Source organism: Triturus cristatus, chromosome 4_1 (assembly GCF_964204655.1).
Source record: "Triturus cristatus chromosome 4_1, aTriCri1.1, whole genome shotgun sequence".
Lineage (NCBI taxonomy): Eukaryota > Metazoa > Chordata > Amphibia > Caudata > Salamandridae > Triturus > Triturus cristatus.
The window spans coordinates 100,853,547-100,881,438 of record NC_140585.1 but is presented as its reverse complement, the minus strand read 5'-3'; the positions used below and the strand labels follow the sequence as shown (position 1 = coordinate 100,881,438).

General features: G+C 46.8%; 1 protein-coding gene across 1 annotated transcript in view; it reads right to left on the bottom strand.

The window, feature by feature from the left end:
- The window catches only part of LOC146839648 (acyl-coenzyme A amino acid N-acyltransferase 1-like), a 185,367-nt gene that overhangs the window by 101,985 nt on the left and 55,490 nt on the right, over positions 1–27,892 (bottom strand). The gene's annotated exons all lie outside the window — the stretch shown is intronic.

Sequence of the window (27,892 nt, the reverse complement as noted above, 5' to 3'; positions counted from 1 at the left end):
ATGTGTCAAAATGACACTATGGGTGGGTAGTGTTGTGCTTTCAAATTTGAAGTGAGCTGTGCCTGCAGATCAAAATCAGTAGTTGTACTACGATTGCGATGTAGTGGCAAGAACTGGCCGAAGGTGAGGTTGTCTCTCAGCGATTTTGGATGATGGCTATTATACAAAAGTAGGCTGTTGAAATCAGTTGTTTTTTTGTAAGTGGTAGTCATCAGTTTCCCTTCCGTGACTTTGACGCATAAATCAAGAAAGAGGAGGCTCTTGTCAGAAATACTTTTCCTGAATTTTAAGAAGGGGTTCAGCGTGTTGATACAATTGGTGAAGTTAGCCCATTTTCCCCTTGTCTCGTGCCAGAGGACCAATATGACATCAATATACTCATGCCATAGAAGAATATGGGTAGTATGAGAATTGTTGTCACAAAGGATGTTTCCTATCCAAAGTTTGCCATATACAGGCATGCCAGGCTCGGTGCAAATGTGCTCCCCATAGAAGTGCCCTGGGTCCGTTGGAATAGTTGGTCCCTGTAGGAACCTGGGGTCACCAGGCCCTATAGGCGGTAGCGTGGCGCGAGCCGGTCGGGCAACCAGAGGGCGATGTGTTAAGCAACCATACACCACACGCTTCTCATGGACTAGAGACACACACAATAAGGGACGCCACACCGTTCAAATTATGCAAATACTTCAAGTTTATCCAAGTATAGTTGGTCAGGTGCAGTTCAGGAAATAACAAGGCAATACATGACTTAATCATATAATACCATCATAACATTACATTCGACACTCTGGGTGATATTCATGCAGTGCCTAACCTTGTTCTAGCGCTGTGCGCGCTTACGTGCAGTTTTTCCCTGAACGAGCCGTCTAACTAAGCATGATACTTGAACGGGGACACATTGGGCTCACTAACATGGCGCCTGTGGAACTGAGCGCTCCTCGTAATCGATGGCCCCTGATCCTATGAAGTAAAGCATATAAAACAAAGCGCTACGCGCAACCATTTGCAGGTAATTACAGTCCAGCAGAGCATATAATACAATACGTTACTCGTGATCCTGGTATGGCATTACCTTCGTGCAGAACATATAATACAATGCGCTACGCGCATCCCTTGGCATGTAATTACTGTCGAGTAGAGCATATAACACAAGGCGCTACTCGCATCTCCTGGCAAACAATTACTTTCGAGTAGAGCATATAACACAAGGCGCTACTCGCATTTCCTGGCAAACAATTACTTTCGAGTAGAGCATATAACACAAGGCGCTACTCGCATTTCCTGGCAAACAATTACTCTCGAGTAGAGCATGTAACACAAGGCGCTACTCGCATTTCCTTGTGAGGTAATTACTGTCGAGTAGAGCATATAACACAAGGCGCTACTCGCATTCCTTGTCGCTCCGGCTGGGGAAGCAGGGTCGGTGGCGGGAAGCGCCACACGAGGGTAAAGTTAGTCAGTTCTTTAGGCGGCTTCCAGCGGGGAGACTGACCGGACTTGCGGAGCGGGTCCCTATGCTCCGGTGCAGTTCACTTAGCACCGCTTTCAGTCTTACAGAAGGGGGGACACGGACAGGATCCCTCGGCGGGGTCTCTCCGTCGCGCAGGCAGGGGAGGGGATTCCCACGGAGGGGACGACCCGGGCCAAGTGCGGTGCGGTTTCCAGACCAGCAGGGGGCGCACCAGGGGGGATCTCGGCCTCCGGGCTTACCTCCGTCTCGGCGTCAGCAGGCGTCCGTCCTCACGACGTTGGGGGAACTCGGCCCCGACCTTGCGCACCTCCTCACTCGGCTGCGACGGCAGCGACGGGGCCCCGGGCTTCTCCTGGGCCTCGCGACACAGCAGGGCACTCCTCCAGGCCTCCAGGCCGCAGCGGTGAGCGCGCTGGCTTCGTCGTCGCAGGGGGGGGGCTCAAATTAAGGATGGGGTAAAGTGCTCAGCGGAGCACGCTGCCGGGGGTCCCAGACCAGGGTAGGAAGCGCGGGGGTCACAGCGCTGGTACCTGGTCGATCCCCGGTGTCTTGGCAATCGGCTTAGTATTTTGTTCACTAGGGTAGCTTGGACACGCAGTCTCAGCTCTGGCATTCAAGGCTTACAGCTCGCTCTTGTCATGCAGTCTCAGTTCTTAAAGTTAGATTTCAGTTCTCAGTTGACAGATGAAGTCTTTTGGCGCAGATGTATCTGGCGCCCTTAAGGGGTTCTGTTACAGGGGTAGGGATGGAGAGGGCGACTAGATCCTTCCTAGTCAGGTTGACAGAGAGTCTCTGGGTCCTCCTACTACTGGGCAAGATCAGTGGGATTCACAGGGCACCTCACTCACTTAAGAGGCAGTACCTAAATCCTGTCACTCTCAGAGGCATAAGTCCCTGGCTAGGCCCTACCGCCTACACTCCTGGTGGATTCTTCCAGCTCTGCTTCACCCCAATGGCCAACTCACCACACAAGTTTCCCTCCCACTCTTAAGTAGCCCTAGGTCAGGTGACCTCTAGCCAAGGCGGCAAAAGTAAAACCCCACCTCCCTTCTAGAAGGTTCCAGCTTCTTCCAGGAGCTTCCCCACTCTAACTATGGGACAAAAAGGCGGGCTGGTATCGCAACATTGTTGTGGGTCCCAGCCAGCTCCTGGCAGCTAGGGTGCTACTATGAAAAACGACCACCCTGCAGTAGCAGGGGTCTGTGGCAGCCATCTTGGGAGAAGGGAGCACCTGCACCTTAACACTGCCTGGCAATGAAAAGGCGCCCGGAGACCTAGTCCAACATAAAAAGGAGGGTGAAAAAAATGAGGCACGATACAAAAATAGAAGGGGAGACCACCCTAGGGCTGACAGGTCCAACAGTCCCCACATTGAAAAAAGTTCACTTTGAGTGCCAAAGTAGCACATTCTGTAATGAAGCTGACTGGTGTGGGTGATGACCAATCTGAAATTGAGAGTGCTCTCTATCACCTCCAGAGTGGCATCTTGTGGGACGTTGGTGTAGAGAGCCTCTTCGTCTAGGGTCACTAGAAAGTCAATGTGACTCATATTGTTTGATTCCTCAAAAATATTTAGGACATCTCTCGTATCTTTTAAAGAGGATGGTGTTTTTGTGATAAGCGGTTGCAGGAAATGGTCGCAAAATTTCAACAGTGATTCCAGCATGGAACCTATTCCTGAGGCAATGGGTCTGCCTGGTGGTGGGGTGACCCCCTTATGTATCTTGGGGAGGATGTAGAAGTAAGGATCTTAAGTTGGGTGTTAACCAAAAAAGATCAGTATCAACCTGCTCATCTATCTGCCAGGGGTGCATTGCCGGCCAGACTGACTTTGCGGCTTCTACTGCTATTTTCTTCTGTTCAGCACCAAATCCGTTTCAGCGGTCCTTTACCAAAGGGGTATCCAACCTTGTGGAACTGTCTTCGGCTACAGCCCTCTGCCTCTTCCCACTGGAGATTTTCTATTTCCATTTCAGAGACTCAGCCTGAACGTAGAAATCTTCACCGCTACTTTGACTCAAGGCTATCCGGCAATGGCACTCCCTCTTCGGACACCTCCTGCAGCCTAGCCCTGCTGAGCTTTACCTTCTCAAAACATTTGTCTCAGAATTTAATCTAAGTCCGAAGGTAAGAGCTGACTGGGCCCATCTGTATCCAAACAGCGCTTCATCGCAGTAGGTCATATTTTTCGACTTTGCCCGGGTCTCGGGCGACTAGTTGTCCACGGTTGACGTGTTAGTCTTGTAGGCGCTAGTTTTCACACAACATTTTTTAATTTATATCTCCGGTTCTAACTGATTGAATTTATGTTGTTTTGGTGTCAACTGATTTATTAAAATGTATTCTTTTTTTAAAAATAGTTTTTGGGTTTTTTCTTGAGTTGTGTTTTCACCTAATTAATGTTTGTGTGCTGCATAAATGCTTTACACATTGCCTATAAGTTACGCATGGCTGTTTTTTGTGCCACGTTACCCAGGATTAAGCTCAGGCTAATTTAGTGGATTTTGTGGTTCACCCCGCAAAGGATAGTGGCTGTTGCTTGACCAGAGCTATCACCTCAGTCAACCAACAACCCAATTTCTCACATCCTCCTTACATCTCCCAAAACCTGAGACTTAAGAAACATTTTGGCTCCAAAGACTTCCAAAGTACTAGGGCCAACATGCCAAGGGAGATGGTTGCTCTCAATCAAAGGTTTTTCACAGCAGCAAATTTGGTTCAGTGTGACCTCTCAAAGAAGGTATCTGGCCTCTGAAGACCTCTTTGGCTACTGCCCTGCTGGAAGAATTAGAGTTCCAAAAATATGACTAAGTCTGAACGCTGAATTATTTACATGACAAAGGGGCCAATATTAGCTGGCCAGCAAGCAACCTTATATATACACAAAAAGAGGTAGGAATGTAGATTACACACTTATTAAGGTTAAGTGGCATGTGTCCTGTATGGAAAAAACTGCCCTCACCCACAAATTGTGGCATGCTTCATCATTGGGCTTGCTAACTAACACCCCTGTGCAGACCAATGCCTGGGGTGGAGTAAAGGGAAGGGGAAGACAATAGAAACATAGAAATAATAAGGGGATGAAAAAAATATAAATGTGCAGATTGTGAAGTCTAAAACTGACTCGGATATATCCGCCCTTTATGCTTTAGCAACCTTCTCTGAGCGAAAAATAAAAATCTCTCACACTCAGAAGTTTCCGCCCAAAAGTCAATGGCTTCCCCTGGGCCTCATCCAAATCTGACGTTGTGGAGCCTTCTTTAGCCACAGCCTCCTACCTTGCCCTGCTGAGGAGTTTTGACTTCCATTTTAGAAACTAAGTCAGAAGATAAGACTTCCATCACGTTGAACCAGGTTCCTGTAAATGACCCACTCTCTATTGTGTTCGGCTCATATCTTGCCTAGGTACTGGTCAAGCACAACCAGATGACCATGTTTGGCGCTTAACACTTTTTAGCAGTGTTTTTTCATTTACTCTTTAAAAATTCATATATTCTATTTCCTTTATGGTATGGTTTTTTGTCATTCTGATGTTTTTTATTGTGTTGTGTTTTAGCTTTATTACTGTTTAGATACTGCATAAATACGTCACCAATTGTCTCTTAGTGAAGCCTGTAGGCTCTGGGCCATAGGTACCTGGGATTGAGCTCTGGTTAATTTAGTGACTTTAGTGATTCACCTCAACAAGGATTGTGATTGTGATTATTGCTGGAGGTGGATACTTGCCTCCCCCCCTCCCAACTAATACTCCACCTGGGTAAAAATTAGATTGGCCCTTCCTACGGAAAGGATTTTAAAAAGCTAAGGTCTGAAACAAAGCTGGTTTTTAGCTCCTTTACTTTTTAAGTTGTATAGAGCCGACTTAGGAACTCCCCTTCACAATGCAGACTCCTTTTGCCCTATACTTGCTGGTTGCAAGATTGAACTTCTTGCAATATGCAGATAATACTATGGTTTTTGACAAGACAGCAGTAGGGCTCTAGAGAACATCAAGCATTTTATGGGAATAAACAAGCAACAGTGACAACACAAATGGCAATGGCAACCAGATAGCATCAAGAACAAATCAATGGCTACAAACTCCTGGGTTAATGGTTGGGAGAACATGGAAGTATTGTAGTGTATGTATTGGCAGTGAAAAGCACAAGCTCAGCTCTTAACACCTTCCTCTGGAGGCTAATCAACAAGGTACCAGCCCCGTTCATCCAAAAGGGGTAGAGTGATGCCTACCCTAACTCGTCGTCTGGTGACTTTTCATGGGAAGCTTTCAACATGGCTGTACATACCGCAATGTCGCTTATACGGACTTTAAACTCTCAGATAGCGCTCTGAAGCCCAGGTAAGTTTAGAATTCTAATAGTTCAAGGAATCCACCATCCTGAAGGATCTTTTGGTTTTATACTATTCCCAGTGCTTAATTTGTAAAACAATAAGTGCCGAAGCCCAAAGATTTACCCGGAAGTTCTAGAATATCAGGAGTGCTGAATACAAAGCTGCGTAGTATTGAATCCACCTCATGCCTTAGTAATCCACCACCAGACACTCCTTACACGTTTATCTCATTCTAGCAGTTTCTATTTTATTCCTGCTTCCTTCCTTTGTTGCTCATTTCCTCGCATTTCTCTTCCTCTTTCTTTCCCCTTTTGTGCTTTTCTCTTTCTTGCTCTGGGTAAAAGTCTGATGCATAACAATAAGCGCCAGACACTATAAATAAGTGGTGGTGGTGGTGTAACCCCACCTACAACGACGGCCCAAATTGAGCACTGACTGCTCTAAGCTTAGAGGGCCAGATGTACGACTGTTTTTGCATGCGCAAACGGGTTTGAGACCCGTTTGCACATGCAAAAACCTAGTGGGCCATGTACAAAGCCTATTTAGCGAGTCGCAATTTATTTGTGACTCGCTAAATAGTTTTTGCGGCTCGCAATTAGGAAGGGGCGTTCTCTTCCTAATAGCGACCGCAAAGCCATGTTCCAATGTTTTGCGACCGCAATTGCGGTCGTAAAACACTCGCAAATTACCACCCTCTTCAAGAGGGTGGTAATGGAGTCGCAAATGGGAAGGGGTCCCTAGGGGACCCCGTCCCCTTTGTGACAGGCTATGAAAATATTTTTTAAGGGCAGGCTTTGGTCCCAGGGACCCCTACCTGCCCTACCTGCGCTTAAAAAATTAAACGAAAACGTTTCATTATTTTAAAAAATGCGTCCTGTTTTCCTTTGAGGAAAACGGGCTGCATTAAAAAAAATTAAAAACTGCTTTATTTAATAGCAATCCAAGACATGGTGGTCTGCTGAGCCCAGCAGGCCACCATTCCTCGGAGGGCCTGCCCTTCGCAATGGGCTTGCAAATTACGAGAGGTTCATTAATATTCAAGAGCCTCGCAATTTGCGATCCCAAACAGTGTTAAACAGACTGTTGTACATGGCAAATAGTGCCTCGTAAATTGTGAGTCGCAAATGAGTCGCAATTTGCGAGGCGCTATTTTGCTGGTCTTTCATCTGGCCAAGAGTGTCTCAACACAAAACTTCTGGAGCGCAAAATAAATAATTACCAAGCAAGAACCCTTCTGGAACACATTTGGAGAACTCCGTATGGAACTTACAGTGTAACATCATATGGAACTGAGATCTGCCAACATCACAAAATAAACAAGCATTGGCAAAGCCAATAGGTCTCGCCCTTGAGAGCTATTGACTTTGACAATGTTTTGTAGCCATGCTGTATAGCAGTGTGGATGCTTTGCATTTTGGATAAAACGCATTTAAAAAAGAACTAAGATGAAGCCATTGCTAATGCGTTTTTTTTAAAGTGCATTAGCACTGGATGCATCCTAGTCCTTTTTTATTAACATTTTTAGCCGTGCTGCATATCAGTCATGCTGATATACAGCATGGCTACAATTAATTGCCAAAGTCAGCAGTGTCCATGGTGCACAGCATGTACAGTAGTCAATAGCAGAGCCAAGAGGCTCAAAAGTAAGAACCACTGGCTTTGCAAATGCTTGTCAGGTCTCGGCACAGCAGCCCTGTGATTCTGAGCTAATCAGTTAATCTCACTGTACATAAAAAAGAAAAAGAAAGTTATTTTTGGTAAACAATTATATCGTATAAAGAAAGCAATGTACGCACATGTCCTTTTCTGAGTGAAAATACGTTTGGGAGCAGATAATATCTGTAGTCACAATAAAAGAAGATAACATTTGTTGTCACAATAAACATACATATCAAAGGAGAAAAGTGCTTCTTTGAAGTGTGTGTGGCACACAAAAGCACAGCTACAAATGGCAACAGGTTCAACAAGAATGACAGGAAAGAAGGAAAGAAGGAAAAATAAAAGTAGCACCCCTATCACAGAGCGATCAGGGAAGGACAAGCTAAAACAATCAGTACTTAGCCTATGCTCCAGTCGAAGGAAGAGGAAGTGAAACCAGCAGGCGTTGGTCAATTAGAAGGCAGAAAACAAGAGTGACAGCGAAGCCAACAAATGTCAAGCAATGGTCTGACTGCAAGCCCATTGTTGTATACAATATCTCTCTCAGGCGTGACCTAAAAATGAGTTATTAACCAGGGGAAACTTATCTCGCTCTTTGAAGACTGAGCAAACTTAGAAGCACACATGGATGGTTGTCAGCAGGTAGGAAAACAATGCAAGACAAAAATATCTGGACGTACCACTTAGTCTACAGCAAAAAAGAAAGTTAGCTAAAATAAGGTTTCCATTACGGTCGTCCAAAAGGCGGAAAAAATATCAAACGTAGGCTGTGCATGTTGGGTGAGGAGTCAGTAACTCATGTATTGTGTATGTATATGAACTACTTCAGTTTTTATAGCAGTGCATACAATTTAAATCGTAGTCCATCTTCAGGGTCTGTTGGACTAGTAGCGTTTAAAAACAGGCACACTGATGAAATCACATGATGCATATGATTAAAGCCTGGATGAGGCTGAAACGCGTTATGCTTGAACCTTCCATGAATAAATGCATTTTTAACTACTAACCGGCTGGAGTGGCTCTACTTGTCTCTGGACTCAGGGGGGCAGATTTATATTTGACTTGCGCCTCATTTACGCCGCTGTTGCGTCACTTTTGCTCATTTTCTGTAGGATACATATACCAAAGCTGCTTTCTAGTGAGGAAACAACATTGTAATTTACAATACGTTTCTTGAGAGTTATGAAAATAGTTGATAAAACCCTTATTCTAATTAGGGATTATTAGTCATTGGGAAGTGCAGTGTGTCTAAAGTTCTATTCTTGGGCAACCATTTTGTAGGTGTATGTGTACAAAAAAAGAAAAAATGAAAGTGAGATCATCCAATGGCTGGAGTGGGCTAGTCTGATGATCTATACCTTCTGCTTGGGTGCGAAGGAGTATAGTGTGGCTGACAACAACAGACCAATGGTGAAACACTGCGGATTGGAAACCCCTATATATGTATATATGTATGTATGTATGTATGTATTTTTGTATGATTTTCCTGAAAAACATAGGCAGGCAGCACAGCCAGAGCTGTCTCTAGGCCACAGGCAGGAGACCTCATTCACATCAACGGGGCATGGACTCCTCAGATAAATCTTAAAAGTGCCCCAACAAATATGGTCTCACTTGAGTTGTCTCGTCTTGCGAGACATGCACGTATCCTAGAGACACATACAACAGAGATGCTCGCTCTGTGCCAGGACATTTCCCATACATGCTCATGACATTTCAACCGTGTGAGCTATGAAGTTTACTCCACCATTACGCAGATTTAATGAAGCTATGAAAGTGTTTGTTACTGTGCAACTGAATTTCTACACAAGTCTTAAAATGTTCTGTGGCCTTGCTCACTCCTCTGAGAGAATGAGGTGGCCTGATAGACTGCGATGACCTTGGGGGAAAGTCACAGTATCAAGACTTCTCAAACTTCACCAGCCAGGTGATGTCTCTGGGTTCTCTCAAGCTCTTTTGGGGTGATCAGTGGGATTGCAGAGCCTGTTCTGTGTCAAACACCGCTGTTTAATCTTGAGTGCAGGCTCTTTTGCGCAGGAAAAGGATGGAGGCCAGCCAGTGAGGAATAGGGCTAGTTGAAGGAGATTCAGGCATCTGAAACCAGTGGAAGACCGGATGAAGAGGAGGGCAGAGACACCGGATCAAACAGAAATTCAAGCTGGCATGGGCAGACCCTGGTGCAGCTGATGACAAACCACTCACTGCTTGCTGCCTCTACTGTATGGTTGCACATCTGCATAAGTAATAGCACCACGACGATATGTCCATCACATATAGCAGATGCAATCCTTTGCATGCCAGCGCATCCCAAAAATGTACTTATCTGGCAGCCTCACCACTAGGAGCGTCATTATCTATTGTCCTGATAGTTAGCACAGGGTGATCTTTTCCTGCTGGTTTTCCGAAGGGGGGGCACTAAAGTACTGTAGGTTTAGGGATGCTACCGTACATATTTGAAATGCGCATGTGCAATGCAAGGATCTTGCCCACAAAAGCAATGCCAACATATATTCAAGTACTCCGCCAAGAGGCTGCAAATCTTTCTCCGCAAACTGATCTCCACACACCTACTCTGACGCCAGGACTTACTCAACGCCACTCAAAAAGCGGCCTGAGTTGGCCAACGTTGACATACTCAGAGTCATCAATGACTGCCAGGGCTTTAGGCCTCCTCCATCCCACGACTGATACAAGAATAATTCATGGACTCAAAGTCACAGAGTTTAGGTTTACTTCAGGAAAAAGTTAACTCTTGCGATTAAGGGCCAGGTGTACGACCATTCTGTTTTGCAGCTCGCAAAACGGAGTGTACTATTGTGTCTCAGAAACATTTAGCTTTTCCTTTTGGGGTCACAAATGACCTGCCTCGTCAATATTCACAAGGCAGGTTGCAATTTGCGACCCATTGGGAATGGCATCACTCACAGGGATTTCAATAAAGCAGTTTCTTTCTTTTAAATGCAGCCCGTTTTCCTTTAAAAAAAAACGGGATGCATTTGAAATAGAAAAATTAAATCCTTCAGTTTCATTTGGTCCGGGGGACCACTGCGTGCTCTTAAAAATATTTTCGATGCCCAACACAAAGGGGAAGTGGTCCTCTGGGGGACCCTTCCCATTTGCGACTGGCTTACCACCTACTTGAAGTAGGTGGTAACTGCGATTGTTTTATAACCTCATTGGCAGTCGCAAAACAATCGTAGATACCATTAAGACTCGCTATTAGGAAGTGACGCCCTTGGCACACCCCTTCCTAATAGCGACTCACAAACCCTATTTTGCATGTCGGTAATTTATTACTACTTGAAAAATTGGGTTTGTACATACCACAAACCTTTTTAGCAGTCGCAAAGGGCCAATTTTCCGTTTGCGACCGCTAGCAAGGGTAGTACATCTGGCACCGTAATTCCCCTGCTGAACAGAGATGTGTGCAGTTTGAGCCTCACGTTTGACTCAGCACTAAATATCTTAGAGGCATGGTGCGCCTTCTGCACAGCATACCGTCCAACATGCAGGTTTCATATTTGTAAATTATGTAGCTATTTTTGTCAGCGCCTGAGTTTCTTGCAAAGATCCTTGTGTAACATGCAGGTCACACGTTACAACTCTTGTAATACTCCTCAGGAGGTTATGCATCAAGTTGCTGCATACAAACTGCACGACATAAGTTCAGAACGCTACTGTTTTATGTATATCATTATGTATCCAAAGATTGCTTAAAGGAACTTCTTTGGGTAGAAACAAACACTTATTAGTAGATGCTCTTTAATTGATTATCAGTGCTATTACTCATACAGATACATCTGCTATCAGGCCAGTGAATACTGATCTCTTACAGACAAAGCCTGGGAAAGTGAAACCCTACTTCAAAACTAGAGGTAATCTTTTAAGCACCTCTGAAGTAACAGCTGAGTGTCTCTGTTAAAAATGGGATCTCTGGTTGGCTAAGGCTTGCACCAAAGCCAGGCAGAGACCACCACTCTAGTCAGGGCAAGGGAGTTACACACCAAAGATAACCCCTGCTCACTTCCTTGGTAGCTTGGCACGAGCAGTCAGGCTTATCCCAGAGGCAATGTGTAAAGCATGTTTGCGCAACACACACACAGCAACAACATACTAGGCACACCACAAAAGGAACTCCACACAAGGTTATATCAAAAATAGCCTTTGTATTCTCATAACACATTAAAATAGTAATCACATAATATACATTGTGCCCTCTGGCACTAAGTAATATCTACAAGGGAATATATACACCTGACAGGGCCAACTGGACCACTGTCAGAACCATCACAAAGTGAACTTAGTAAATGTAGGACATATCATAAAAGTAGAACACAACCAGTAACTACTGGAAAACACTGTACTCAGCATTATCATGCAACATAAACCATACTATGCACAGTATCACATTTAGGTGCGAAATACATTCTACGCCGACCTCACCAGCATAAACACATTATGCAATCTTCTCATAAGTCTAAACGCATTAGACAATAACCTCACCAGCAGAAGAACATTATGCAGTAGCACATAAACAGAACTCTTAGATTAGAGAATAACCTCCTAAACCTAAATCATAGAATGCAAATTACCTCATAAACATAAACCACATTAGAGGCATAAAACAGGGTGCGTAAATCATAGTACATGAATCACATTTCCTAGCACCACATAAATCACATTAGGGCTGCTTGCCCTACAAACCCAACAGTCCCCCTGGCCAACTGGCCTTCTCAAAAGGAGCTCAAATGCCCTATGTCTCAAATGTCAGGGCGTCTCAAAGTGCGCAATTGCGCAGACCTAAATGATGCAGCTGTCACAAAGTGCTGTATAGCTGTGCAAATCACATGTGGGCCTGGGCATTCACTGTGCCCTCTGAGCCCCCACTGGGACTTCTCAAAAACTAAATGGTCAAGTGTTGCAGCTGTCTGCGCTCTCACAGGGCAGCTGGGCGAACAACATCACCACTGGCACAACTGTGCCCTCGGGGCCTCCACTGGACTCTTTCAAATACACTTGCCCCCATTGTTGCAGTTGCCCACTGTCCAGCGGGGTAACTGTAGAATATGACCAAAACTGGAGAGAACACGGGCCTCTCTGGGCCCTCTAACAACAATGTGCCCCCTCGTTGGAGCAGCCCCCTATCAGACGGGGGCCACTCAGGCACCGACAATGTGCCTCGCAATACATCACAAAGGTGCCCATGGAGCCCCCACTCATCGGGACTCTCTGGGCGTCTGCTCCTCTCCTGCACCGGTCCTCCCGGTGCCAATCTCGGCACTGCCAGTGGGCACGGGCAGCCCCCTCCACTCGGGGACTCTCTCGGGGCTCCACTTTTCAGGACATCCTCGTTGGCGGGAGACCCACTTCTCCTCAGGACAGAAAAAGCGTGGTGGCGTCTCTCTGCCACACACGGGGCTCTATTCGTGGCTGTGGGAGCCCCGCCTCCAGACAGCTGCCTCTGGGTCTGATCGCGCTGCGATTGGCAGCCGTGGCCACTTCCTTCAGTGGCCCCGCCCGGAGTCAGGCAAGGCCGCCTGGCTTCCGGGTCGGGCCTGAGGCCACTTCTCTTCTTCACGGTAGAGCGGGGTGCCCACCCGCAATGACCCTAAAACATGGGGTGGGCACCCACTCACTAATTAAATCATAAATGCGGGGTGGGCACCCGTTTTGATTAAAGGCTAAAAGCGGGGTGGGCACCCGTTCACTAATTAAATCATAAATGCGGGGTGGGCACCAGTTATGAATAAAGGCTAAAAGCTGGGTGGGCACCCGCATATGAAAATAATACCCATAAAGCGGGGTAGGCTCCCGCTCGAAGGACGCACCAATGCGGGGTGGGAATCCGCTCCAAAAGCCGCATCATGGGGGAATCCCCACGTCGGGATTCCCTCTGGAAGGGGGCTGCAGCTCAGCGCCGCGCAGCCCCCACGCTCTTCTCCTCTTTGGGGCAAAATAAAAAGAAAACAAGCACAGCGCTCACAGGGCGCAAAGTGCAGCAAAGATACTGGAGATCAAGGGGGTAATGCTGGGCCCAGGGAGGCAAGCCCTCATGGCAGTTCCACCTGGGACCCAGCAGCAGCAGGCCCCAGCCGGATTCAGGAACATCACCCTAGCATCATGGAAGAGAATAACTTTCATGGGGTCACAGCCCCTCTACTATACCAACATTCCCTTTGTCTGTAGTTCAGGGCATGGGGGAACCACATGCAACTGGTTATGGGGGGATTTGGAGCACTTTGTTTTGCAGGCTCCTATTCCCCTTCGTCAGGTGGGGGCTCGTCATCAGACACACCACAGGGGGGCAGAGCCAGCATTCACTAGGGCAGGCACCATCCTATTCAGAGTCAGGGGATTACCCCTCAACTACTCCCAGCACAGATGTCCCATTCAGCCTAGCGCTGACTCACCCTGCCCCTCCTGGAGCCACACACACCTCCCAGCCACTGTCACTCACAAGCCAGACATGCAATTCACATCAGGCAGGCAGACACATAGCACAAAGAAATGCCAACTTCTAAAAGTGGCATTTCTCCAACAGTCATAATAAATCTGCGCATGCCATTGCGCAGCATTTATTCTCACAATTTCATACATACTAAATTTGACCACGCGCTCCTCCCATTCCAGGAATTACCACTGACACACTTAATCAAGGAATCCCCAATGCATCCCTATGCAGTGGCGTAGCTAGAGCTTGTGGCGCCCGGGGCTATCCCTCAGATTGCCGCCCCGGTGGGGGAGGGGGGGGGGGAAGAAAGGACAGCACGCACTTGAAAGAGGTCCGAGAGACACGTAGTATCGCCGCCAATAGTTACCTTGATCATGCAAGTTATATGCACATACATGACACGGTCCAAGGCTACACAGTTGAATACACCAGTGACCGGCAGTACAAAGGAGGACACACAGACTGCATGATCTATCTGGGGACTCAGAAAAACCACATGCGACATCTATCAGAAAGCTGCGTGAACGATTACCTGGTAATCACCTCAGCACAATGTAAACATGCACATACATGACACTGTTCGGGGATCCGTCATTTACAGCTGACAATAAATGGCCAAACATCATGGTCCCCCCCATTAAAGCAGTGGGGACGTGCACAAACGTGATGTGCTCTGAGGACCCAGAGCCAACTTAACAGTGTCGAAGCCTGTAATTCTTTATCTTTCAAAAACAGCAAATTAATTATTCACAGGGAATGACTCACTGTGTGCCCTTAGAACTAAACTCAGCACAAAGGGGTCAGTCAGCTCCACAACCTTGCCAACACAGACCAGATACAAAGCCCACTCTGGTGACCCAATGGCAACAACCAGGGATCACGCCCTGTCATTACTTCTAAGCAGCAGCAACCAACTCCCTGGGACCCAAAGCCAGCTTGTAATAGTGTATCTCTCCTTCAGAGCAGCCTCAGCACACACATGGTGCACAGCCTACCCAGGGGGCCCAAAGCTGAAATACAGGGAGTGGAGACACATTGTCATCACAATCCTTAAACACAGCTGTAGGGGCCATGGGAATATGTTCAACCCTATCCAGGGACTCCGTGAATAATCAGAAGAAACAAGAAACATTACATTTTTCTGCAATTTTGTTTTCACATTACTTTCATGGTAACCAACAGTGTTAAAAGTCAGCAAAAACTGTAAAATCATAATAACGTGTCTAGTATGGAACGCCAAGGCTGTGTAACTCACGTCCCTGTAACACACGTCTTCAGCTGCCTCCCAGACTTGAATGTAGGCATGGCAGAACCAAGGTCTGGAGAAAAATAACCACTTAAAAGAAGTCCGGATATGAAGTAAGTTATGTGTGCTTTTACGCATGTGTGTTTCAAAATGTCCACGGCTCAATCATTGGACAGTGGTAGTTTGCTACTACTGGTATCGCTCTACTCACAGACATCCGTGAATAAAGCCCTTCATCAGATCCCTTACGCATTTCAAAAGGTTCATAACCTTAGTGGACACAGACCTGGATGCGCCTAGACAACTGCTGACTAACTGGAGCAATCACACTGGCAACCTGCGATCACAACTGGAGCTCTCGTAACCTAGGCCCTGGTGCCCTGGGATCAGAGAATACCAGGTTCTTCTCTTGTATCTTGTATCTCAATCTTTTGTGTTCCTTTCCTCTCACAAGCCAAAATGCTTAAGGTAAATAGCTCACACAACATTCAACTCTCTCTAGAACTCTAGGCTCTACAGATTAATGCATTATTTAGGAAGAGAGAGTAGAAAGGCTTGCCTGTGCTCGCAGGTAAATGTATCAATGAGAGAATGGAAGCAGAGAGGTCAGTTTATCCCTGCTGTTTCCTGAGCAGAATTACAAGAACACATCAACATAAGGGTAGGGTACAGACTGACATTTACCCAGAGACAGGTGCAATAGCCCACATGTCTAACTGGCGCTAACAGCACAGCCATCACTTGCTCAGATGAAGACTTATTCCACACTCAGCGCTTATAGTACAAGTATCACTCATATGTCACAGATAGCAAAAGTACTACTTACGTGCCACAGTGACCACAGCTATCATCACATGTCAAAGGCAGCTGATTAGTACCGTTCATCTGATCAATCCCTTGCTCTTCTGGTTAATTTCTTACTCAGTACAAACAGCAAATCTATCCTTTAAGGTTTTTGTCTGCAGAGCTACTCTCACCAGACAACAGAGCATTCCCAAACAAGTTACAGGGAGCAAAGCTATGCCTTAATAGCAGCTGAGCTATCCCTGGATAGGTGATTGTCCTTCTGACAATCTGTCTGCACGGTGTCTAAGCAACTAGGGAACAGGGAACCAGTGAAAAAGAGGGGTTCGGAAACTAATGCTTTCAGGATGGCGTTTGGAGAAAGAGAGCCTCTCATACTTTAGTGGGACAGGTAAAACAAAGGAACCGGGAGACGCAATAGATAGGCCTTGGAGACAGAGAGACCTCAATATTGAGCGGCTTTAGGCTGGGAAACATCAGGCAGAGTAGAAATGGAAGGCTAGAAGAAGACAACAGAGACAATGAAAGCAAGAGACAGGCCAGTTCCAACTACAAGGATACAGGCAAATAAGAACCTAGGGTGGAATGTTTGAATTTGAACCTAGATGAGGAACAATGCATACCAAAGGAGAAACATAAAATCCACAAATATTGCACTAGAATGACTCTTACATCAACCACCTGTGTCATTTAGAAGGGCACATGGCATTACTTTCAAACAACACTACCATAGCTGACACTAATTAGGGGGAAGGATTCAAGGCCCTAACCTCCACTGTGAACCACCATGCAGAACCCCCAAACACACTCAACATTAACACAGGTTAGGCTGGAAAGTGTCAAGAGTCTCTCCTCCCCCCCAACTCCCTTTATAGAACAGCTCTATGAGGATAACCAATGTCTTCCAAGCCAGCCACCCACATTAATGTGATTCAGTTCCTCTACTGGAAAACCTCCGATGGATGAATCACAAACGCAGACTGATGTCTGCATAAAGTGCCGAGGCCAAGTAATTGGCTAACTCTGAACCATATCTGGCAGGTCAACATAACAGAACTGCTGCTACACATGCTAAACCTCTTCTCTGTGTGTTTGGAAACGTTGCATACCAGCTGTCCATACTGTCCCTATGCTATGTGTGAATTAGCGAAGCTTTAAGAGACCGTTCCACTTAAAAAAAAAAGAAATCAAAATGATTGTCCTTGTCAATTTTTTTTTATATTTAGCTGCTTACAATGGTGTTTCCATTATTTTTTTTATAAAATTTCCCAAATTAAGCTTGAATATTGACGTTCAAACAGTTTGAATCAAACTTCTATGTAGGTACACCAGGAATACACTGTTGTATGTATCAAGTCTGCATCATCTAGGGCTGTAAGGGCACAGCCTGTCACCATTTCACATAATTATATTAAAAAGTAACGAAGAAAGCCTTTGTGTGCAAGGATAAACGTTTCCTGTCTCTGTCCCCATTTCTCTCACAAGAGGAACCTAATAGACAAGAACTGCACCTGGGCTTACCTGTTTGAATGAAGCTCCCCTCACGCTACATTCCACAAACAGTGCTCCAGGTATAAATGTCCCGTCCTCGCAAGCACCAGGAGACCCCAAGCCAAGGCACCCCAAGCTCCGCTGCACAGCGCCATCCACAGGAAGCGCAAGCACTATTTTGTGTCCCGACCCGGACCAGACCCCAGGCGGCACGCACAATGAACCCGGACGCCTCCGCCCAGCGTGCAGTCAACCTTGCAGAAGCTCGTGCGACGTCACGGGCCTATGCTAGGTGGTGGTGGCGGCGTGCGTACGCTGCAGGCAGCAGTTGCAAGCAGCAGGTGGCGGTGCGCATGCGCTCGTACTTCAAACAGGGCCGCACGCGTGGCACTGGTGGCCCATTGCAGTGGCCTTTATAATTTATTTGGGGACACTGACACTACTGTAACAGTAGTGTCAGATTCCCCAAATAAATTATAAAGGCCGCCGCAACGGGCCACCAGTGCTGCGCGAACGCCACCCCAAAAATAGTGCCGCCTGGGGCGGACCGCCCCCTTCTTAGCTACGCCCCTGGAATCAGGTGAGTGAGATGGGGCGTGAGAAGATGGGATGAAATGGGAAAAGGGAGGGTGGGGAAGGGAGATGCAATGGTGACTGAAGTGTAATGGATGGAATGTAAGTGGATGGAAAGAGATGGGAGAATGGTGGGATGGAATGCAATGGGATAGGGGATGGGAAAGTAAAAGGGATGGGGTGGTCTTTGGGATGGGCTATGATGCGAGGTGATGTGATGAGATGAGGAGAGGGTAGGTGGGGTTGGGGTTTGATCTTGTAGCGTTCGGATGGGATGGATTGAGAAGATGGTGAGGTGGGATTTGATGCAAATGGGATGGGGTGGGGTGAGATGTGAGGGAAGAAATGAGATGTGAGGGTAAGGGATGAGATGGGCATGGTGGGGGTTTGGTTTGATGGGACAGGGTAGGGTTGTGGTATAGGGTGGGACAGGAAGGAGTGGGCCAGGGTGGAATGAGGTGTGATGAGAAGGCAGGGTACAGTGCTGCATGGTAATTGTTACTTCAATGCTGCACACTGGAGAACTGAATGTCAGCCTTGGATACATGGAGAATGTGAGAAAGGACAATTGTAAGAGCACTTTTCAAAAAGTTCAAATAAATAAGAGTTATTGACACCTGAAGCATTACTACAATAACAGTAAATTGGATTTTTTTTCAAATTAAATAACATATTCTATAATTACTCACAGAGTGCTCTGGTTATCAACCTTGAAAGGATGAAAGGCTAAGATCCAATTTACTGCGATTCGAACTTCTGACCTGCAGGTAAAACTAGAGGTCTTAACTTGCTGGGCCTTCTTGCTGGCTGCTGACGTATTACCACTCCTCCACCCACTCCTTCGGCATCGTAGTGCAGTGTGTGCACATTTTGAAACATAACTAATCAGTCCAGAAAGAAGTGCGGAGCAGCTATTCAGTTTCACAGTCCCGCAGGTTTTATATTACTAAAGAGAGAGAACGCACATATTAGCCCCACCTTCAGGGGCTGGAGCCTACTTTTGCTGCTAAATTAGCTGGGGTAAGGCTGGTTTTGGATATTCGCGCTGAAGAGGAGAGAAAGAGTTGCTTTGCTGCAGAAGACGCAGGGCCTGCGCCACTAAAACATTTTAGAAATGCAGTGATCCAACCTCACGAGCGGGCGGTGGGGAGGGCAAAAGTTTAAGCATTATCAAAATTTCACAGGCACTTTTGTAAAATGCGAGGCATTTTTACAAAAGTGTTGATATTGTGATTTTTTTTGCAATCATGACATCCTGAAGGGTTTGATTTACACCTTAAACAATAAGCATGCTAAATCTATTCATCGGTTTCTATGAAATGGTAAATGCAATTCATCCCGAAAGTTTCCAACAGTCAGTTTATGTGGCATGTAACTGTTTTTCTATGAAATCACATACAACCCTGTGGAGCAGGTAGGCACAGACTATGGCTGGTGCTTTGAAGAGACAGCCATTGTCACTTGGTGCTGTGTATCTGTGAAAGCATGCAGAACTTCCACAGATCTGACCCAGTGATGGCTCTCTGTGACCTCACTTCCAAGGAATCACCTGCTCGCACACAATCACCTGCTCACTCGCACGCAATCACCAGGCCTCGGGTCATCTACTGCATGCATTAGCTAGGCTGTGAAACAGTGGCGGTCTGTAGCCAATCAGTTCATGGACTGTCCAGTGCATCACACGTGAAAAGCTATTTCAAGATGTTATGCACCTACCACATGTTTACTGCAGAATGTGTAACGTCATGCATATGGTTGCTAGATATCACAGCTCAACACTGACACACAGGTTCACCATAAACCCATGGCAAGTTTAATTCAAGAAACTAAAGAAGCTATAAACATATCACAAACACACCCTCCTTCACCCCCACTCAGTGGAGTGTGAACATGGAAGCACATTGAAGCAACTGTGCTTATAGCAGAACTCACAAAACTTGTGTACTTTGACATTATTATTTTTTTTGCACATTTATATAGCGCAAACTCGACCCGAAGGTATTAGAGCCAGGGCCGGCTTAAGTGCTGGTGGCGCCCTGTGCGACAATGTTTGATGGCGCCCCCCCCAATGATCACCTCCACCACAGGTATCTCTCGCTAGCACCCTTTAACAGTGACCAAGTCTCCATAACCACACTCTCTCAGATGCACTGAATTAGTTATAGCGCCACTCATACCAGTGTAGGGTGTCCGAGCACTTTGCATCACACACACATTACACAGAGACAATCAATCATACGTGTGTAAATCAGTGTATAGGAAATGTTACATAAGCCAAAGGACTAAAAGTGTAGGAGTCACATGTCATCCATACTGATAGGCAGTATAGTTTGAGAGTGCTTGGTGTGGAGAAGCACAAACTCCGAGGCGAAAATGAAACCGCATAGTTGGGAATCGATTTCAAGACAAATTAACCCTTTTTGCAACATTAATTAATGTTCTAATAATGTGTACTTTGCAGTCTGTATGCAGTTCCAGGGTGAAAGTTAATAGCTCACTATACTATATTAGGACTTTAAGTTATAAATTGCAAGTAACAAAAGGATGTCTCTTTTGAAAGCAGTAACCTGCTGATCTGTTTACATCATACGCACTCTGTAATCTACTTGGTGCACGTTCTTTGCAGCAGGCATATTAACCCTCTGCACTAACTTCACCTAAATCAAAACCTCAACGATACAAAATGCTGATCTCTCTCCAGGAAGGTAATTAATCACACGAGTTATCTTGACATTTATGTGAGGCCTGGTAATTGCGGGGGGAAGAAACGCTGCAGCAGGTGCTTCAAAAGCATAATAAACTTTCAAACACGGCGCCCCCAGGAAGCCAGCACCTGGTGCGGTGACCTCGAGGCTCGAACTCTGGTTTCCAGCACCAAAGGCGGCAGTTTAAGCCGGCCGACGGACCACATCCTCTCCCCTTCATCTAACATCACTTACTTCTTGCGCCCGGCGTTCTCAGAAAGTGCCGTGGACCCTTCCTCTGGTCTCTGCCCTGCCTGTAGTCCACGTCCCCAAACAATTAAACTGGTTCGAGCCTAGGGCGGTACATCGCTTTACCTAGACTCGCAGATTTGTATTGTATCTCTCTGCCTGCAGCTCCGTCGACCTGCCACCACCTCCGCCTGGATCGCTGTCAACCTTGCAGAAGCTCGTGTCCTGCGACGTCACGGGCCTATGCTAGGTGGTGGCGGTGCGCATGCGCTTGCATTTCAAACAGGGCCGCGCGCGCGGCACTGGTGGCCCGTTGCGGCGGCATTTATAATTTATTTGGGGACACTGACTGAGTGACACTACTGTAACAGTAGTGTCAGTGTCCCCAAATAAATTATAAAGGCCGCCGCAACAGGCCACCAGTGCCGCGCGGCTGCCGCCCCAAAAATAGTGTCGCCTGGGGCGGACCGCCCCCACCGCCCCCCCCTAGCTACGCGCCTGTCCCTATGGAAGGGCAGGCCAACCTTACTAATGTAACACAGAGACCACAGTGCTAAAGTGCCCAGAGGCCTAAAACCACCAACACCAGATTACAGACAAGGCAAAATGTTTCGGGGTGAACCTGCCAAAAGGGCCAAGTCCAACAATCTCTGTTTCCTCCATGACACTGGCTTCAAGGTGCTATGCTCTAGTTAGCTTCATGCAGGAAAGACATTCAAACAAAGGTAGGGCTGGTGACTCTTTAACCCCTTCCCCGCTCATGACGGAACCACTCCGTCATGAGCCACGGTTGCGCTGTGCTCATGACGGAGTGGTTCCGTCATGCTACGGCCGTTGGCGGCCGCTCCGCCCACGTGGCGCTAATTCCCCGCCTCTGCGGGCGATTAGCACAGTGGGCGGAGACGTGACGGAACCACTCCGTCATGAGCACAGCTCAACCGTGGCTCGTGACGGAGCGGTTCCGTCACGAGCACCGTGCCACCGCGCTGCCCCCAAACCCCCCCCAGCGCCGCGGCCGAATTCCTGCCGCGGCGAAGGGGTTAAGTGAGGCGTTTGTGTTTCATGGATACCGGCCAAGGATCTGTCTCAATGACAGCTGCCAGGCCTGGATCTGGATGAAGCCACCTCTCCTCCAGTAATGGACCTGAGGCACAATTCTGTTGTCTCTGTGATAGATTTGTCCCCTCGGTGTCCCTGCACTTCTCTGTGTGATATATTTACCTTTGTTTGCCTCTAGGCTGTGGACTTCTGTTTCACATCAAAGTACTTCTCTGCTCTCTAGGTTGGATTACACTATACAAACACCACAAATGAAAGCACAGCAGATGTTAGCTATCCTTTTTAGCTGTCATTTAGAGGGGTGAATCTTGATGGGAAGCTCTGCTTTGTCTCCAAGAAAGTTCTCTGCTGTCTCGGTCAATATTGAGAGCTGCCTGAGAACTAGAACTTTATGATCTATGTAATCTGAGGGAGGTCTCTGCTGCCTGAAGCAGTAAGAGCCTAGGTGGTTCAGCTAGCATGGATGATGTTGTAGCCTGAGTAATACTGTGATTGTTCTGGGCCTTAGGAAAAGCTCTGAAACCTGAGAGCTAGCCTTGCTGTGATCCAGCTGAAAAGACATGACAGGCCTCAGTGTCAATAGGGACTTTAGGCAAGAAATGGGAGTAAATAGTGCTGCTCGAATTCGAAAAACCTTTACAAAAAAGAGACAATGAAGGGTCACTACGCCCTCGCCAACACACACTTCTACTGGTTCCTTCAATTGCGGCATTGGCTGCGCTCCCACATTCCCACAAACACTGCGCTACCTGAGTGCAGCACACTCGAGGCCAAGATTTTCCTGGGGCACCTGGGGAAGGGAACCTTCTCCACAATCTATTGTTCCCTAATTGTCAATGCCCTGATGGCTTTGATTCCCTTTGTCAGGAGGGAGCTGTAGATTGCCTGCCACTTGCGCATGGTTCAAGTGAACTATCTTCATGCTGCCTACATCTCCCCCCTTCGCATACAACAAATGTCCCCTGCAGACCAGGCTATCTGTGCACAGTGCACATTCCCTGCAGCCAATTTCTTACATATGGCCTGCGACTGCCCCACACTGCATCCCTTTTGGGTCAAGGTGGCCCAGGAGCTTTTGGCGGTCCTGGATCGTTCCCTTGAACTGTATCGCTCTGCTTGGGCTGCTGGAGAAATTGGGGGGCCCCCGTGACGAGTGAATCCTAATTGGGGTGGCGTGCCTGGTGGCCAAGAGAGATGTGGCCCGATTGTGGAACCAGCTTAACATCCCCTCAATCCAGCAATGGCGCAAGGGAGTGATCTGGTGCGCGCAACAAGAAACATCCATTTACGCTGCATGGAGGTGTCCTCACAGGCATGAGAGGGTATGGGGGAAATGGTGTTCCTTTTAATGGTTGATTTTTGCCTCGACCATGATGTACCGGTATACTTTCCATTGCATTGATCTGGTTGATTATGAAGATGGATGTACTTGATGTAAAACTTCAGTAAAGTTAGTTATAAAAAAAATAAGAGACAAGAGGCATCTGGCAATACAAGAAATGTTTGTTTAATTAAACATAGCGGCCGGCAGAACAGTTACAGGTGCAGGGTTTGTGGACTGTCTCAATTTACATTCAGTTGGGATCCTTGTTAAATACAGTTTATCAGGTTGTAAAAGTTCTACGGAGAGCCGTATTATTGTCCAGCCCATTGTTTCCTTGTCATTCGGTTTGAAACGCCACTCCAGGAAGACATCACTTAGGCGACGCACTATTAGGACCCAGGCCTCTCAACATACCGTTCCATTACTACCTTATTGAGTTTACTTTACATTCAGTCGTGTTTGGGACTAGTTGTGCCTTTTCAACACCGGGCATTAATAGATCCACATCATAATTATTTAATCCGTGCTTATTCTATAGAAACTAAAACTTCGTTCATCGCATTATATTATGTGGATCGTCTTTTGGCAACACCAGCATCAACGATAGTTTTGACATTTTTCAGCCTTGAAAAAGTCACAGTACCTACTTGTACAGACGAAACACGTGTTGGCTGCTTTGTTTGCTGGGAATTAATTTTGAAAAGAAAATCAATAAATGAAACATTTTCTACGTTAAGATTTTTGTGGAATGCCCTTCATGTCCTATATACCGGTCATGTTGCATCTGACTTCATTGTGTTTTAGGAATATGCGCACCCCCTCCGGCCATGTGTGCTTTATTGGGGCCAGTCTCCCTTGACCACTGTAATGGCGCTGCACCTATCTGTGGGAGTGATCTAGGGATTCCTGTTTGTGCAGTTATCTGCTACCTACGTGCCATCCCACCTGTGAACTATAAACCAGTGACCCCGGGCCTGGGTCTCGGAGCTTGCCTAACTATGTATTTGCGAGTAGGGGTTGTTGTGGAGTTCACAACGGGCGATTTCATTAATAGGGACGTGATTTCGTTTTCATAGATGAATCTATAACTTTCCATAATAACAATAGTATTGATCTTTTCAATTAAAAATTCTGCTATATTGATGCAGTCTTCAGTTGAGCCCTCAACTGGCCTTGTTGTGACAGGTTTAGTAAAACTGTTTACAATGGAAAAGATTTATTTTGAGGTTTTTTTGCTATTTACATTCTTATTGGAGAAGAATTCCGCTCGCGCTTTCTTTATTGCTTTGTGGTATACTTCGATTGCACTCAGACGCAATATTTTGGCCACTGCGTCATAGGGCTTTCTCCAGGCTCGCTCGAGCCCTTTGCAGTGTTTTCTCTCCGCCGCCAACTCCTCGTTAAACGAGGTGACGGAGGGCTTGCTTCTGGCTCGACCTTAACGGGGGTTTAAAATTGTCAAGAGCTGAGGTGAGCCAAGTCTTTACCTTGTTATCACAGCGATCCACATTGGTATCTACCTCACGGGAGATGGCAGATATATAGCTGATAAATTCTGCAAGAATTCATTTGCGCCAGGGCCGTTTCCTAATAGTGTTGCTGGGGAAAGTATTGCTGTTGTTCGAGATTGCTAAGGACATGGGGATCAGACTGTGGTCTGACCAGGTCAGAGGCCAGGGGAGTGCTACCTCGATATTGGGTCACCTGGTTAATTAAGGCTGTAATGAAGGCTTCAGAGGGGCCAGGGGTCTATAGATTAAAAGGCAGGGGGGTGCACTCTGAACTCACTGAAGGGGCTGAATTTGGTTCGGAGCAGGCTGCTGACTCCTGTGGTGCTGACTGGGTTGATCCTTCCCTCCCGCCGCCGCAACAGCTTCCTACGCGGCCGCTGAGAGGAGGATAGGGACCACAACCCCCAGGCTCCCTTGCGGCCGGAAACCCGCCAACGACGTTTGCGCGCCCTGAGGCGCTTTTAAACCCAGCACTCCCCCGGCAGAGCGGGTGCACTCTGAACTCACTGAAGGGGCTGAATTTGGTTCGGAGCAGGCTGCTGACTCCTGTGGTGCTGACTGGGTTGATCCTTCCCTCGCGCCGCCGCAACAGCTTCCTACGCGGCCGCTGAGAGGAGGATAGGGACCACAACCCCCAGGCTCCCTTGCGGCCGGAAACCCACCAACGACGTTTGCGCGCCCTGAGGCACTTTTAAACCCAGCACTCCCCCGGCAGAGCGGGTGCACTCTGAACTCACTGAAGGGGCTGAATTTGGTTCGGAGCAGGCTGCTGACTCCTGTGGTGCTGACTGGGTGGATCCTTCCCTCCCGCCGCCGCAACAGCTTCCTACGCGGCCGCAGAGAGGAGGATAGGGACCACAACCCCCAGGCTCCCTTGCGGCCGGAAACCCGCCAACGACGTTTGCGCGCCCTGAGGCGCTTTTAAACCCAGCACTCCCCCGCGTCGCGGGACCGCGCGCGGGCTAAGCCCGGGCAAAGGGCGGGCCGTTGTGTGGCCGTTAGGAGGCCGGAAGAGGTCGGGTCGGGCTACCCCCCTAAGGTGCAGGAACTGCTGGGAGATTGTACGATTGTTGTCCACGAACATTGCCAGCTAGGCCAGGAATACTGATAACGGTGACTACATAGCCTCAAGGTATTCATTTGGATTACACTGTCAGACATTGTTGTTTACGCTGTGGGAGTAGTGTGAGTTGTTTATTAAGGCCTCATAGTGGACCCTTATTGGTTTTGTGTAGGATCTCGGGCCACATAAATTATTGCTAGACCCTTCTTCATATTCATAGTGCTGCTGATTGTTAAAATATATGATTATTGTTTTACAATGGCCAAAAATATAATTACTATGGATAACTATTTGGTTAAAAGGGTTAGCATTATTAACAACGAGAGGAGGAAATCCTTGGGGAAGGAGCCTTCTATAGAAAATGTGCCGCTAACTTTAGATGTTAGTACTATTACTCCTACTGCAGTAGGCTCCCAAATCGAAACTCCCTTATTGGAGAACTTAGTACACTCTCCTGTGATCCAATGTCAAGATCTACTGGAGTCTCCTAGTGAGCCTGTAATACCCTGTTCACCCCCAAAAAGGGCAGTTAGGAAATGCAGGAAGCTTCAAACCAAGCGGGGGAGCGCTCATCATAAGCCACTGCTGGATCATTCTCAGAAAAGTACGGCGGCCCAAAATGAATCCCCGAACACCAATAGAGATGAAAATTCTGCCCTTCTAGGGCTTATCACTAAGATGTTCGAGGAAAAATTAGCATTCACGATTAAGCCCCTTGTGGAAAAAATTGAATTGTTATCTAATGAAGTACTAAGACTGGGCGGCACCCTAGAGAAGATAACACAGCCCACAAAACTGTCTGAGGCATTGATACAACCTGCCCACCTAGTATCGCCACTTGTAAATGAGGCAGTGAGACACTTAAGTCCTTCTAGATTACCATGTGTAGCTGGTAGTAGTATTCGAACTAATACAGCTCTACCCAGTAACAAGAGGTCTAAGGCCCTGGTACAAAAATCATATCCTGTTAATCTTCCACCAGCTTGTGAACCCTACGTGATTGTCCTTTCTAATGTTCCACCTTTAGACTCAACAATATCTAATTTTCGGGAAGAAGACCATGACTCACTCAAACGGAAGTCACTTGCTTGGCTAAATAAAAATTGTGGCTTTCCTACATATCTCTCCGACCAAATTCTGTCCACTAGACGAGTCCCTTGGATAGGTAATACAAGGAAAACATGTAAGGGAGATTGTGTCATTATAAATTTTAGACAACCCCAACATGTTGTGACCATCCAACTAAGAGCAGCAACACTTGTACTGGGGGAGAATGATGTGAGGGTTCACCCCTTGGGTTATTTCTACAGATACTTAGACAGGTCAATACAAACTATGAACAGGAAAAGATCAATGTGTATTAATAGTTTTCCAACTTTTGCAATCCCGACCGAAAATAGATTCGCTGCACTGAGTTCCTTGGATTCAAATGATTGACTCCAAAAGGTTGCAAAAAAATTACCAATACCTGTAGTAGATACCCCGTCGAGGGTGACCCCCATGAGTAGTAAAGTCTCTTACCCAAAAATTTCAGTAGTACCAAGCCTTTTAGATAAGCAAATAGATGAGTTGTCAGATACAGTTAGGACTATTTATGCTCGGCAGGGTGACTTAGCAGGAATGCATACGGTCTTTGAATCTCAACCGGTACAGCTAGAGGCATTAGGTAATAATACAGATGACTCCCTAGTTACACCTTTGGTTGATATTGATGGAGCAGACATTTCATCAGGTACATCCCTATTATGTGTAAAAGGTGTCCCCAAAATAAGGTTATTATCTTGGAATATTGCTGGTCTTTCTAGGAATTTGAAGGATGCAGTATGGTGTTCATACACCGAGAATTTTGATATTATCCTTTTGCAAGAAACCTGGATGTTACAAACCCCCCATAGATTAGGATACAAAACCTTTAGCTCTAAAGCAATTCCATCAAATAGAGGTAGGGCATCCGGGGGGCTGGTCATCTGGATTA